This window comes from Stegodyphus dumicola, chromosome 8 (assembly GCF_044657685.1).
Source record: "Stegodyphus dumicola isolate Sdum_Otavi_A_Nest chromosome 8, ASM4465768v1".
NCBI lineage: Eukaryota > Metazoa > Arthropoda > Arachnida > Araneae > Eresidae > Stegodyphus > Stegodyphus dumicola.
In genome coordinates, this window is record NC_140775.1 from 97,349,460 (window position 1) to 97,363,852 (window position 14,393).

At 33.0% G+C, this 14,393-nt stretch overlaps 1 protein-coding gene across 50 annotated transcripts in view; it reads left to right on the forward strand.

The window, feature by feature from the left end:
• LOC118199817 (uncharacterized) overlaps nt 1-14,393 on the forward strand; it is a 458,327-nt gene that overhangs the window by 290,922 nt on the left and 153,012 nt on the right. The window lies entirely within an intron of this gene.

Consider the following 14,393-nt stretch of genomic DNA (forward strand, 5'->3'; position numbering starts at 1 on the left):
CATTTGTATACTTCTATTTCCACTCCTTTTGCCTAGACAGATCGCTAAAACTATTCATGCTTTGAATTATGTTATACTGAATGAGATACAGCCCAAAATTATAATTATTGAATCTTTGAGATAAATTATGGTAAATAATTTTTTATTTTCTGATATGAAATTGAATTTGCTGGAAAAATTTATTTCAGTTCTGATTAATCTTTCCTTTTAACTTTCCATTTCTGATTAAAATGAATACGTTTGTCGAGTAAAAAGGAAAATTAAATCATTCTGTATGTTGCTAATCATAGCTGTCATATTTTTCTTTTAAACAGTGAAGCGCAGTTTTTAATGAGTAGAGTTAAATTCTTTTCATTATTTATTTTTACTTTCCATTTATTATATTTATTAATTTTGTTTTATTTTGCTCGATAGTGTTGTTCTTGCTTGCATCTACACTCTTCATTTTGGCAAGAATTCTATAACAGAGTTTAAAATAATTCGATTGTCAATGTGTAAGAAATATTTAAATTTTTAAACACTGAGAATGGTTGGTTATATCTGTAATTATATATGATGGGATAATTTAAAACTAGAATCCTTTCAATAGAGGGAATGATTTATAGGGAGTTACAATCGCTTTTGAATAGCCAGCGTGTAAGTGGCATGTATAGAAACAATCTGTTCAACGTTTAACAGTAAGGGCTTTTGTCGTCTACATACAGTCCCAAATAAGCTAGGTATATCAAAGTTGAGCATTTAATGTTTCCCTACTGTTACTGTAATTAGCGACATTAGTATGTTTAGCTAATCTGAGAATTAGTAAGACAATCTAATTTCAAACTTTTTAATTTGTTTTATTTAAAATGTATTTTATTTATTAAAATATGGTTAATTGGTAAATTTATTGGTGGAGCCATGCTTACAGCGCTTTATATTTGCTGAACTTCGTGAAAAATATATTAATAGGGAGAAAAATCAAATAAATTTTCCTAAATAATGAAGCTAACAAAATTTGTGCGTGCTTGCGTGTATACGAGTGTTTAGACTTTTGTTTAGTCAGAATTCTGGCACACACCCTGTGGTTTACCGTGACCCATGAATATTCTTCTCACGCTCACGTCATTATATCTACTCTTTCTCAAAATAAATTATATGCAATTTTCAGAGTTCTCAGTTATTTAAAAGTTGTATTTCAGCCCTATGACCCGCTATGATAAATTTATTTGAATCAAAGAGCAGTAGAAGAAGAAAGACCACTTAAAGGTCATGAATCTTACGCACCTGTGTTTCAGAAAGACATTTTATTAACATGAGTCGCCCGAAAATAATCCGCACTTAGAACGCGGCACTGATATAAGTGCTAATAACTGTCCCGAAATTTGTTAGCGACGCGAAAATATATGGCCCTGTTTCTTTTCGGTACATGCGTCACGAATCGGGCCACGACTGACTGTCGATAAGTCATGCTAGTGGATGACACGCGCGCTTCGTACATACACAAACTCATGCCCGCCCTCATCGCTAAACACAATCACGATATACTACGCAAAGGATGGTATCCCATTTCTTTTTTCCTTGGGTGTGGTTTAAACAGGGAATATTTAATCAGATGTAAATGTAGTCAACGTGCACCGAAAATGACTGAGGCATTGATTTTTCTCCTGCGATAGTTCATTATTTTTGAACTGTTGTCCAGTGATGGTAGCGAAGCTTGCCTTTTGCCCCAAATACCAGCCCGCGCACTTTTCTTGGATGCTAATGCAAGGGAACAGAAAAAGCTCCTGCCAAGAAAAACAAGATTTCTGCAAAAGTTATGAATATTTAAAGCGAGCAAGCTAACAAACAGGCTATGCAAAGAACATTTTGGGGTAAAGAAGTCTAAGTCTATAGTTCTAAATGATATATGTTTTTGCATTAAAGAGTAGAGGAATAAAAGCAAAAAGATTAAAATGACAGTGAAAACAAACCGGGTGGAATATTCAATAATTTATAAATAAATGTTCATTTTAACTAATTTTTCTGTACTTCACTTTGACTAAATAAGTTTTTGAATGGAGAACATCAAGTTATAGCGCAAAAATTATTGAAGGTTATTAGAATATTGTAATGAAATATGTTGTTGTTGTTGCTTATGCTCCCTTGTCTGAGGTATAGTCAGCCCAAGCTCTCGAAATACCTCGAGGCAAGGACCTCTAGTTTTCTGTCATTGGCAACAGCCTTGAACACCTTACAGGTGACATTCCGATTTGGCTCGGTTCCGCCCCCAATTTTGATGGAGAGCAAGCACCCCGGGGGGGACGGGTCCGAGGATCTTCCACTCCTCTGCCCAGTTTAGGCGCTGGTTACCTTACTTTTTCTTCAAATATATATTTGTATTGTGTCATAAGCATATCTCTGTACATGTGTTGTACGCATATTTTTCTCTAAGTTATGTGTTCATATTTTACAAGACATGATTGCAAATTCCACGTGCTTGATCAGTAGTCTTAGTTGAGGGGGTTAGTTAATCTCTGAAAATGGATTTGTTTCTCTAGTCAATTATTCTAATGATTAATAAATTAATAGATAGATTTACGAAACTTGTGTTTAAATTGCTTAATAACAGCTGAGTGAAGAAATAATTTTATTTAAATTTTTTACAGAAAGTGCATGTAATATTAGTATATTTTCAATACTTCTTTAATATTTTCTTTTCTGAGAATGGTGATATTTCTATTAGAAAACCACTCATTGTAATAATTGTTCTGTTATAATGACCAGTGCAAACGATCTTTTTCTCACTGCCGATGGGAAAAGAACTATATTAAAATCACGTCTTACCAGTCTTACGGCTTTACGTTCATTCTCGTAAGCAATCGCCCACGCTGCAACCTATAATTAGTTACTGTTTTTTCAGAGCCATCTTGGCTAAAGGTATTATCTCGGGCTCATAATTCTTATTTAAAATGAAAAGAAAAAAAAAAAAATTCAAATTAATATATTATTTATCATTTCCCTGTATTATCTACAGTAATACAGTACATTTATTTCAAGTATGTAGCCAGGTTTCTGACTCATCCGATATATCTTTCGCTTTCTATGGATATTTTTTTTAAAGAAAATTTAACATTTATTTTCTTATTTGAAGTATATTCGTTGCTTCGTTGTTATCCGTTTACCGTTGATTTGGTATTCTTGTTCTGAGAGGGAAAAGGACTTTATCATCAAATTTTGGCAATCATTCAAAAAAAAAAAAAAAAAAAAAAACGACCCGCCATCTGCCGAATTTATCCACCAAAAAATACACTGATGTACAAGACATTTCTCATCTTAATATCTCATTCACCTCACCTTAACGTTACCACCCCGTCACCCTCAAACCTAATCATTTCCCCAGCCCTCCATGCCTTCACTATTCCACATTCCGCGCTCATTAAGAAAGGAACATCAACTTGACCCACATGCGGTCTTCTCTTCCGTACATTAATTTTATTACGCAGCCTGTCGGCAGCCAGGCGCTGTAATTAACGATCCCGTCGGAGGGTGCACTGCCCGTCATTAATTAGTCGGACTCTCCTTCCTCTTAGCTTGTGAAACGTCTAACTCTATCAACGATAGCCAGCTTTTTTTTGTTTTGTTTTGTTAGTTCTCCCTTATTTTTCCACGTGGTATTGGTAACGGCCAAAGAACAGCCGTGTCAGAATTACAATTCTGGTAATGCCTTTGTAAAGACACGAGCTTCAGTAGAACTCTTAATTATCCAATTAACCGGACTGCTTGTTTTTCTTTCTATAACAAGTAAAATTAAGCTTGTTGTTGGTTCATATGCGAAATTTTAAAAATTTCCACTGATTTTAAATAGTGTGACATTTTATTTTAAGACATTATTAAATTAAACTAGATGAATGTCTAGAATATGAACTTATAGTGTTCGACCGATAACGCATCCTATAGTGGAAAAGTAAGTCTGCTCCCACTTAAAAATCTATTGTTTTTAATTCATTGTGGTAAAGCCTTTTTTTCTGAAAACAGACTAAACAAACATGTTAGCATTATGTCAATGTCTTCCCCACTTTAGTCATTTTTGTTTTATAATGCACAATGTAATTACATCCACTTATTTTTCAGTAACCATGTGCTACACGTTGTTTTTTTCAGTCTTTTTTTAAAAATATATATTTGATTGAAAGAGAAAAAGATAAAAGAATATTTTTTACATACTTTTCGGGTTCCGGATAAGCTATAGTTCCGAACAAAACTGACCCTAGATGGCTCCCCATATAGTAGTATATTTCTCCCAAAATCTCGCCATCCTATATTACTCCATTGGTAGAATTGGCCATTGTCACAACTAATACAGATGACTCGAGTTCTGCTGTATTTAGGAGAATGTGAAGAATCGACCCAGCATATTTTATACGGTTTTTCCTCTCTTCTCATTGCGTGCTCTGTGATGTAATTGAAAGCACGTCTCACTAGTAGTCGTGAGGTCCGGAGTTCGAATCCCAGCAAGGTTATTGCTGAAATTTTTCAAAAAGTTCTGAAGTCCTGTACAGTAGCGTCCAAACTAAAATGTTATGGACGATAAGCCGTCACGACCAGGATTTGGGCCCACCTTCTTAGTCATCTATTAAGTGAGAAAGAATGTTAGGTATTTTCTCCCCCCGGCTATGTTCTTTCGAGGTGTAGTTGGATGCATGTCCAGCTAGCAGTCGGAGGGTTAGGAGTTCAAATCCCGACTAGAGTATTGCCTATTTTTCATGGTTTCGGAAAACACAGTGATACTTCAGTTTTATCTTTTGAGAATTTTGCATGGTTCTGGATGTATTAAAATTTCATCGTCATGCGTTTACCCTGGAGTACTGTTAGATGGTGCTTCCTTTATCTCAAATGTAATTTTTAAAGATACCTTTGAAACAAAGTTTCGTTCAGCTTTTGGAAAGCTCAGTGTAAGGAATGCTGGGATTTTAAAGAAACATGTTACTCTAAAAACTATTCAACACGTCGCAATCATTCAGAATTTAAGATTTGAAGAAATATTCTAAAATTATTTTATGTTCTTAGTTTTCACATTATACAATATTTACGTATAGGTCATTTTCATATTATATATATAATATGAAATATTACATATATATATATATATCTTTATATATATAAAGAAATTGGTAAAGTAGCCAAAGCAACAAATTATGAAAAATACGAAAGAACTAACAAGTTCGAAATTAGCGCCTAGTGCTGCTAGTAAAAACAAAAACAAAAATTAAACCTGTCCTGCGCTATAGCTGCTGAATAGGGAATTGCCTTGTTTTCATTCCAATTTAATTTTAATTTTTAATTTTGATTTTGATTGCTTTAAGTTTATTTTAACTTCTTTAGTTTATATATATATATATATATAAGAAAAATAAAGAATATGTAAAAGATTAAATTAACAGCGTAAATTAATTTCCCTTCTCTATTCTCAAAATAGCAGATCTATTTGCACTGCATCTCTTTGAGAATTCTGGTGATGTAAATTGAACTCAAGCAGCCAATAACAATTTTACAGCAATATTTACTATCCAATCAAAATGCTTTGAGAACCAAAACTAACTCAGTTTGACTTAAGATTTCATCCTGAACACTTGCTTTCACCGCTTTGGCATAGCTGGACTGCTTTCTGTCTGCTGCTGCTTTCTTGCTACAAAGTTATAAAAAATATAAGCCTTTTGGAACAGGCACATTTAATATGCCGAAAAATAAAACTGAGGATTTAATCTGCCTTCGCCTCCAATTTCCTAGTCATTATGGATCAACACTTCTACGCCATCGAAATTCCTGCTCCTGGTCATTGCTTCTGACTTTGAATATATTACATATATTTCATTTTCCATGTCGCGGATCTCGAAAAATGTATTCTGGTACAAAGTGAGCGGAACTGTGGAGCTGCGGTTGCAATTTATGGGCATACATGAAGTTGAGTTTCCCATGAACGTTTTTTCCATAAACTTAAAGGTTTCTCATAAACCGTTGGGGAGGATAAATGTTTTCATCACACACAGTGTTCCACAGTATCGCCTAAAACTTAAAACTTAACAGGAACGCTGGTTAAGATTGGTAATTTTGCTAGATTAGCGGTCAGGTTCAAATTTCTTTATATAGGCTATTGTTAACGTCTCTTTTCCCTCTTTAGCTCACATCCAATAAAGCTTTGCCACCATATTTTAACATTTAAATCATTTTGCTCTACTTTACAGTTTTGGAAAAACACGAATTTTGAGCTAATTTATAATTTTTTCTGCTATTTTAAAATTTAAACTAAGCAAATGAAGATATTCACTTTACAATTCTTGTGATTAGCTTGCTTTAAAATAGAAGCTAGATTCTTTAAAGGATTCTTTCTTAAGGCAGGATTGCGTAATGGTTTTCAAATGAAAGTGATTGCAACGCATCTGAAGTTTTTAAATCTGAAAATCCTGAGTGGTTGCTTTTGGTTGAGTATTTTCTTTTAAAAGCTAGCCGAGAGTAAGTCAGCCAGTAATGTAAAACCAAACTGTTTTTACATGTTATAAATTTTTCATTTTTCTTCGAATTCCTAAAATTGAGAGCTTCCGAAACATATTGGAATTTAACCCTTTTTTTAAACCGTGTTTTATTGTGTATCATATAACAATGCATTTTTTTTTTTTTTTTTTTTTTTTTTTTTTTGTCGATACTTAATTTAGGTTAGGGTTTTTTTTTTTTTTTAAATTTTTTTTTTAATTTTTATTTTTTTAATTTTTACTTTTTTATTTATTTATTTATTTATTTTTTACAGGAAAGCATTTGAGGCTATTTACTGCTTTGTTATAAGGGTCTAATAATTACTTCCATCATTTACGTAAAGCTAGACTGTTTCTATTTGTTATGCACTTCGAATTATGAAAACTGGAAACTTCAGAAATATACTGGAGTTTAACATGTTTTTTAATATTTTTTTAATTATTTATTCTCTAATATTTCTTTTAAACGCTAGTTTGGTTAGATTATAGCAGCAAATCGCATGACAGCTATTACCCTCAAAAAGATGCTTTTTGTAGAAGGCTCTGTAATTAAAACTACAACACGTTTATATTACGCATAAAGAAAATCACGAAAATTATACACAGCCAGCGTATTCAGATACCGGGGACAAAATACTAATTCACTGATTTAATTACCTGCTCATTTATAGCCGCTTTTAATTTAGCCCATGTAGTACATGAAAATTTTCATGAAATACTACATGAAAAATTGCATGAAACATCATATTATTAAGATTACTTTTGAGTCCAAAAGAGCCTATTGCTGTTAAATAACATTCAGTATTGATTAAGTTTCTCCTGAGTTTCATGAAATGAATTAAAAAAAATAGCAAAATACATGTATCAAATGGAGAAGTAATTTTTATTTCTAATTAATACGTTTATTACCGGTACGAAATCTAGATATAAAATATAAAACAGCATATCCTTCTTTTAGCTGAGTTGCATACTGTAACTCAAATATTTATATTATTCGTTACATTCTCTTAGCTCTCTTTAGGGAAACCTTTGCCTAAAACTAGAAAAGAAAAAAGATCTTATGTGGACACCACATTACTTTCTTGTATGGCCGATTAAATTATACACTTATATTATACATTTATTATACATTGTTTGCTGTACTTCTTTTACACTTATTTTCCCAAATTTCGTTAGAGATATATTTCTCATTTAGCTCTTGCTTCGCGGCAAGACAAAAATACATAAAAATTCGAAACATCTTCATTAAAAATTGTCAAACGCAGAAAAACCTAAGACACCAAACAGAATTAGAATCAACTACAAAAACAATTTTTGCAGTTAAATGTTAAATTTTCTAGGCAGAAACAAGCAATTCGACCAACGTGCAGAAAGGCAAAATTCTCGGCGTACCAAAATTTAAAGTTAACGTCTGGTTCGATTGTGCAAAAATACCCTGAAGTTGGTGCACCAACTGATTTAGTTCACTACATTATTCAGAGTTTCAAATGAACACAAATATTCGCCACGTTAGGCCTAGCAGAGCTCACCAAGCCGTGTAAGAAAAGTATAATACTTTCAGTACAGTCGATTGTCATAAAAAACGGAGGTGCACAAGGTAGATGTTATAGCAGTCCCATATTCAACATTTTAGAACTATATACAACATATATATATATATATAGTCTCATATACAACATTCTACGACTAATCTAATTTCAACTTTTTACGAGTTAATTGAGATATACATATATACGTACGTACAGATGTCGCGGAAAAAAATCCCTTTTGAATACATTTTAAATACATTTCACAGTTTGGTTTGAAAAAATGAGTCCTTTATTCTTTCCGCACATACAAATGTCACGCAAAATAAATCGTTTAAATAGACGAGAGCTGTCAAAATAGATATTTTAATTAAAATATGATAACCGAAATTTTTCACAATTACAATTCTTCCTTCGTACAAGGAAGTAAAATAAAAGAGAGACAGTTTTATAATTTTAGGAATGCCAACTGACAATTCTGAAAACAAAACTGGTTTGTATGAACTTCAGAATGGTTCAGCATGGTTAAGAGTTATTGTCAAGTGCTGCAGGTTAGAAAAATAAAAGCTGTGTATATTTGTTTTACAGTCTTTTCAAACTACTTTGTCCGTATGTGAGCTCTTGAGACTGAATTTCTATGTTTCTCTGAAAGTAATAACGTAACATTTACAAATTACGTAAACAACTTTGCTCTAGAGTAGGAGTCTTCAACTCGTGGCCCGCTGAAGGCATTTTAGTGGCCCCACATTTGAATTTGAAGAAAAATTGAAGAACTTTAAGAAATTTTGATTTCAAGAAAAATTGTCTTGTCAGCTTTTTGTGGTAAAAAAAAAACTTTTTTCTCTTATTCTTGATATTTAAAACATTTTATTGACATGCCTGATATTATTTGAGATAAAATTTTCTGAAAATGACGAATTTTAGCCAGTTCGCCTTATTTGCAACGACAGTGTAGCTGTGATGAAGGAATACAACATTAAAAGACATTATGATACTAAGCACAGTGAGAAATATTCTCCTTTGGAAGGTCATTTTCGAAGTGATAAGGTGAGTGAATTAAAATCAAAACCGAATTTTCAGCAGTCTTTCTTAACCAAAGCGAATAAAAAATCTGAAAATAGTGTTCATGTTAGTTACATGACCAGCAGAAAAAAATTGCTAAGCGTGGAACACACTTTGCTTAGAATTTAAACTTTGCTTTTGGAGAATTTGCAAAAGAATGTCTTCAGAGTGCAGTTGATGTGCTTTGTCCATCACGGGCTCTAGTCATATCGAATATTAACGTATCTGGTGTGACAGTAGCGAGGTGCATAGTGGATCTCGCAACAGATATATTCAGTAAATTAAAATCCAAACGCGAAAAAATTGAGTTTTATTCTGTAGCGAAGGATGAATCAACAGATGCAACAGATATTACACAAGTAGCCATTTTTATTCGTGGCGTTGATAGAGACTTCACAATTATAGAGGAATTAGCCAGTGTCATTGCACTTAAAGGTACAACACGAGGGACAGATTTGTCTTCGAGTCTGACACAAACTTTGGATAAATGTGAGTTAGACTTCAGTAATACATCTGCTATAACCACGGATGGGGCTAAATCCGTGGATGGGTAACCACGGATGGGGCTAAATCCGTATACTGGAGAGAAAATAGGAGTATTATTCAAATCTCAACAACTTTATTCAAATCTGATGTGAAGCGGAAATAATACTGTGATGACTTTCCAATGCATCATCCACCAAGAAAATTTATGCAAGAAGTCCATCTCAAACTTTGAATATGTGATGAGTGTTATTGTAAAAATGGTTAATTTCATTCGGTCTAAAGGACTTAATCACGGGCAATTTCAACAGATTTTGAGTGATTTGGAAGCCGAATATGGTGATGTTACGCGGAAGTGCGTTGATTGAGCCGAGGATAGATTCTTCAGCGCCTGTTTTCTTTGAAGAACGAAGTTCAACAATTCATGGAATCTAAAGGAAAATCTGTTCACGAGTTCAGTGATGAGAATTGGTTGAGAGACTTTGCATTTCTTGTCGATATCACAGGTCATCTCAATGATTTTAACTACCTCTTACTGGGAAAAGATATACTTGTTCATAATCTGTATTACTTCGTGAAAGCTTTTGAGACAAAATTAATCATGTGGGAAAGTCTGTTGCTAAATAAGAATTCCACTCACTTTTCCAAAATTGATGAGTAAGTAAAGATAGATAGTGTGTGAAGAACTCTACAACATGGAATTCAAATAATTATGTACAATGCATTTCAAATTTGAAAGAGGAATTAAAAAGTAGATTTCCCGATTTTCGTGAAAATAAAATTTTTATCAGTATATTTGTTCTCCTCTCCATTTTCAGTAGACGTTAGAAGTGTTCCACCTGAACTTAAATTAGAATTTATAGATTTATAGTGTGACTACAGTAAAATGCAAATTTCTTGAAAATCCTAAATTAATTAAATTTTATTCGAAGTACGTGATCGAAGACAAGTATCCAGGAATTCGTAAACATGCACTCTTCGTGTCTTCTATCTTTGAGAGTACCTACATATGTGAACCACTTTTTAGTAAAATGAAAATTCTAAAATCAAAAACAAGAACACGGCTGACAGACAGGCATTTTGAGGAAACTTTACGAATTGCAACAGCACAGATTAAACCGGATATTGAAGCTTTAATCAAGCAAAAATAATGTCAAATTTCACATTAAAACTAAAGTAATTACCATCTCCACCAGTAATGTAAGTTTTTTTTTTATATATATATATAATTTGTAACACTATCTCTTCTCCTAGTGTCAATTGTAGTCTTGCAAAACAAACCTTCCTTTTCTTATAAATTTTCTGATTATACTTTTTTTTTTTTTTTATTTTTTTTTTTTTTACTTGTGACCCGCGGATTTTTGTGAATTTATTGATGTGGTCTTCGGACGCACTCTGTAAAAGAAAAATTGCTCTAGTTAGCTTATTCTCTAGAATAGGGTTGAAGATCCCTATTCTAGAGAATAAGCTAACTAGAGCAATTTTTCTTTTACAGAGTGCTATAAATTAGGCCTTTGGATAGTTTTAGAGATGCAAAATGATGATTGATGCTTTTAAAAGTATCTCCGCTGTATCTTTTTGTTATAAGAAAAATCCAGTAGAAAATATTCATATGAAAATGAAGCCTTCAAAATACCTTGACTTAAAATCAAGGCATTTTAAATTATACACTAGATGACAATCTAATGTATAAAAGACGTTGTATTAGAATGGGCGACATTGTATTAGAAAGGGCGATTGTATTAGAATGGGCTCTTAGAGCAGATATTTTATAACTGGACGCAGGTCGAGCCTTAATTTAGATAACAAAAGGCATTCTATCCTCAATAAAGCCCATTTTATTACACGCTTCTTTAATATGAGAACTTCAACCAAAATACAAAGAGTTTCAAGTCTTTCAAAGCAAGAGCAAGTGAGTCACTATCGCAGTTCACCACATCCATTTAAGATCTCTAACACCGATTATCTGGTTTTAACCAATGATTTCGATTTCCTCTGAAAACAGAATTTCTGTGCATGTCATTTTCAGAACTGCTGGACTGTTAGGTTGACTGACTTGTAATCTAGCATCTTGAAAATTGTCGCAGATCTTCAATAGCTTATATTTAAGATTTGATGCGAAATGTGATTTCATGACAGTTGCAACAGAAATTATCTTTACAACGTATGCAGTAGAAATTCTGTACATCATAGTTATACATGATATTGAATTTAGAAGTGAATGATTACGAAAAACTTCTAAACAATAGAATCTCAAATTTACTGATGCAGTTATAGTAATTAAATAAATTTCCTCATCATTTCATTTCCAAACATCGATATTCTGTTGCCTTACGCATATATAATCTCTATTAAGTTTTAGTTCAAGAATGTAGCAAAATCGATTGGGCAAGAGTTTCAATTGGGAAGTCTACTCGTGTTTTGAGCTCCTTGGTGTACGTCATCTGCATTACTTGTACCTATGTGTACATAATTCGTCTTTGAAATGTCCTCCCCAAGGAAGAAATAAAGGAGTGTTCTATCTGGAGAACAGGGGGGGGCTTCCACAATTTTATCTGATTGAAAAGTATATTACTGCAAGTCCTTACTCAGGGGAGTAGCTAGAGGGGGACAAGGGGGGCATCTGTCCCCGGGCGCGTAATGCGTAATGGCAGACCGCACATTGAGTTGAACAATGTTAAGCAAATTTCGCTTACTGCGCATGCTTGATGGTGTACCTTTGGCGCGGGGAGAAATATTGGCGACTAAGCAACCCTACGCTAGCTTATTCGTGATCACCATGGCTGTCGAGTGTGTTTGAATGATGTTTACAACTGTAATGTTGTGGAACTTTGCTTATTAGTTATTTTAACGTCCATACCGATTGCATTTGCTTATTTTTCTAATATATATTTCACTGTAATTTGTCAATAACAGTGCATTTAATATTTGTTAACATATGTTCGTAATAATTCGTTATTTAAATGTAATTTGTTTACATGTTATAATTCAATAATTGTAAACTGGAGTATCTCGCTTAGTTTGTTAGCGTATATTCGCGCTTTTATTTTCTCATTTCAAAGAATTTAATAACTAGCATTAAGGAAATGTAAAATTTCATCAGTGTTATTTGCAAGCACTTGTTATATTCCTCTGTTTCTTTATGTATGTACGAATGGAACGTATGGTAAATCCTGAATTGTTTTTATTGCTTAAAAGTATAATGAATAAATTTTCAACTAATATATCCTAAATTTCAGTCTTTTTCTGAACGAAAATTTGTACAGTTCCAAAGGAATGTGCAGAATTTCATAGGTATTATATTTTACATTTTGAATGCAAACACTGCTTCACATTACTTCGCAATAATTTCAGCTTTCTAGTTGTTTGAGCAGTACAGCAAAAAATAGTATTTTAACACAGTAATTAATTTACATTTACATTATACTCTACGAAGATTTAAACGCCAGATTTGTTTACAATCAGATGGCGGTACATCTACCATATACCGTATTTATCTACTTTTCAAATCGCGCCAACATAGTAATTACGCCAAATTGTTTTCTGGGCATGCGCAGTATGCGACATTCGTTTAACACTGTTCAACTCAATGTGCGGTCTGCCATTACGCTCCCCGGGCGCAGAATCCAAGGGGCGCCAAACTGATGTTACGACATTTTAGAATTAAAAGTTTTCCATCCTTGGCAAGCAGTAGGGGGCGCGAAATCTTCAGTTGTCCCTGGGCGCTGAAAACCCTAGCTACGACTCTGCCCTTACTGCTGCCAAATTGTATCTAGAAATGGAAAAAAATGAGAAATTTTAAGTAAAGATAGAAATTTTATCATATAATCTAAACTTTTTTTAACAATATTTCTGACGGAAAAAGAAAATCCAATGGCAGAACAATAAATGAATGAAATTAATTACTGTAGCAATCTCTGTGAAGTACAGGTTCTTATTAATAACGCATTTAATACAGTTTATTGTTTTAAATACATTAAAGACGCATTTAAAAGTGAAATGAAGCGTCCACCATGTGTTCCTTTTCATTTTTATAGATTTAATTTGATCCATAGTCCTTTCCCATAGCTGAATGTGATAACGGCGCATTAAATAAGCTGATATAGAAAAACCCTGTTCAATTAAGAATAAAAAGATTGCTTCTGTTTTCTGCATTGTTGTTAGCCGTGGCATTTAGAAGGAGTCTCACATTTTTTTTTTTTTTCTGTTGTTTCTCACAAGTGTAGTTGATTTTTAAATCGAGATTGCTGCAGCTGCCACCAGGATATGAACTAATATCATTTTACGATTTTCATTTTCTTAAGTTTCTTTTCTCTTTTTCTGAAGCGTTAGTTCCTTCCAGGAAGTGAAGCGTTTGGAATTACGTCTGTATCGAAACAGCTAAGGTTGCAATTAACGCACTTCTTTCTTCGAGGCACGATTTGGTTGGTCTGTTGCTGAATAGAATGTAAATAAGAAAAGGAAAGTGAAGAAAGAGTCCTTAACTCAAAATTCGTTCACCGAAATATTGAGGGTCGTGTTAAAACAAAAAGTTCCAAAATCGAGCTCCCAATTTTTTCTTTCTTGTTTCTTATTTTTTTTTTAATAGCCCATAGGCGTTAGCTCAGAAGGGCTATTAATTTCGTTTTGGCATTTGTTTATTCTGCTTATGCGGTTATACTCATTTTTACACATTTTTGTATTTTTACACATTTTACACTCATTTTGCATCCTCTCCTATAAGTTACAAATCCGAGCTGTGATATTTTTAGTTTCAGTTATAGTAATATAACCGTTTTTAAACTTTCAAGAAGAATAATTGCATTTGATATTTATTTCGAGAAGGAACGTATTTTTG